Source organism: Nannospalax galili, unplaced genomic scaffold (genome assembly GCF_000622305.1).
Source record: "Nannospalax galili isolate Female #2095 unplaced genomic scaffold, S.galili_v1.0 scaffold222, whole genome shotgun sequence".
Taxonomy (NCBI): domain Eukaryota; kingdom Metazoa; phylum Chordata; class Mammalia; order Rodentia; family Spalacidae; genus Nannospalax; species Nannospalax galili.
In genome coordinates this window covers 222,939-224,859 of record NW_008348213.1, presented here as the reverse complement: position 1 = coordinate 224,859, position 1,921 = coordinate 222,939, and the positions used below count along the sequence as shown (strand labels likewise).

Sequence of the window (1,921 nt, the reverse complement as noted above, 5' to 3'; positions counted from 1 at the left end):
TATGTGAATTTCTTTTGTAGTTTCTGACTCTTGTTTGATACTCGGGCCTTCAAGTTTAGTTCTGCTTCTTTTTTTTTGAACTTTATGTGTCTTTGTGGTTTACTTTTTGGGTATGAAGAGCTGGTTTGTCTAAGCTTCTGGTTCTCTCTTTTGATTTTATATTGTCGTGGCCAGATTGTTTTTTCTTCAGGAGTTCCGCGGTGACCCAATTCCAATGTGGATCATAAGTTTTCAGACTTTCTCCTTACGTCTGGAATCTTCTAAGAATGATTTTGGCCTCAGGAACTTGGGTGTTGGACTGACCTGAGATCCTGGCCATGGCCGTGCCACGCAGGGATGCAAAGGCAGATGGGGTGGGAAGAAGCCCCAAGATTTCCCAGGGAGTGGATTGAGTAGCTGGGTTGTACTGGATGCAAAGGATCAGGGAGAGGAAAGGTAAGCCTCGGAGCCCCAGAAAGAGGCTGTCAGCCCCAGAAAGAGGCTGGCGGGTGTTGCAGGACCAGGGAAGTAAAGGAGGTGAGGGCAGGGCCAGGTCCAGAAGCAGTGGTCCTGCACTCAGTTGGTCTGGGTGAGAAGGATCAGGAAGCAGTATTGGTTCCCCAGGTGTCTGGGGCCCCAAGACTAGGAATGGCGCAGGTCCCAAACTAGGAGTATCAAATGGCGGGAGGGATGGAAGGGTGAATGTGTCTTAGGGAGTCCCAGCGCGGAGAGCTGTGCTATAGACTTGCCCCAAGAGCCTGAGGATTAGTCGTCTTTTTTCCTTATTTTTAATGATGGAAACAAAATTAGACTAAAATTGAGGCTTCTGGATGAACCACTTGAAAAATAAGGAACACTTCACGAATTTGTGTGCCATCCTTGCACAGGGGCCATGCTAATCTTCTCTGTATCATTCCAATTTGAGTATATGTGCTGCTGAAGTGAGCACTCTAGCTCAAATCTTTATCCGTATTTTGCATTACATATTCCCTAGCTAAGGTGATATACTTACCTAAATAAATTATACTTCTGAGCATGCAAAGAGGTTCCAAATCTATTAAAGCATGATTTTAAAGTTTATATTTACAATTAAAAATGGACTATTTATACTTGTTAACCTTAGCATATGTAAATATGTTCCAAAATAAAAATTCTAGTGGACACATCCGTAGGCAGCAAGAACCGGCAACTCACTAGCTTATTCATTGTTTTGTCATGAAATTTTTTCATGACTTCACCAAATTAGTGACGTGTTCTTCTGAGTGCTTAGGATGCCTAAATGAAAAACCCAGTACTAAAATGACTTATCTTCAAAGATATTATCTTCTTTGAGAATTTGGTACATGAGTACAGTCAATTCTCCACAGCAGGCCCTGCCCCTTGGAGGAACCAGGGCCTCTGGGGAACACAGTCCTACTAGAGCTTCCTACTAGCCCTACATGTAGAGCTTCTTTTCCTATCCTGATGGTCCTTTTCTGTTGTCCTGGATTCTGCATTTATTTCAGGTTATATACTCAAATCTAAAAATCCAGAGCTACAATGCACAGATAAGAATACATAAGCACTTGTCTGAGTCTGCGTTACCTCATTCAGTATATTTTCTAGTTCAATCCATTTATCCGCTCTTTTCAATATTTCTTTTATCTTTATGGCTGAATAGAAATCAGTTGTGTATATGTACCACATTTTCAGTATCCATTCAACAGTTGAATGACATTTAGGCTATTTTCATTTCCCAGCTTTAGTGAAAACAGGAGTAACAATCACGGTTGAGCATACCAAGTCCTTTGGGTGTATGCCAAGGAGTAGCAATATGGTAGATCTTTTATAAGCTTTTGAGAATTCTTAACATAGATTTCCATGGTTTCCACACCAGTTTGCAGTCTTAATTATAATAAATGATGTTACCCATTTCTCCACGTTCTTACCAGCATTTGTTGTC

The 1,921-nt window shown here is 41.4% G+C and overlaps 1 non-coding gene across 1 annotated transcript; it reads right to left on the bottom strand.

Annotated features, from left to right (window-relative positions):
• Nucleotides 1-821: 821 nt before the first annotated feature.
• On the bottom strand, nucleotides 822-928 carry LOC115072356. Its single transcript, XR_003851400.1, has one exon. It is a non-coding gene; the product is annotated as a U6 spliceosomal RNA (small nuclear RNA).
• Nucleotides 929-1,921: the final 993 nt, after the last annotated feature.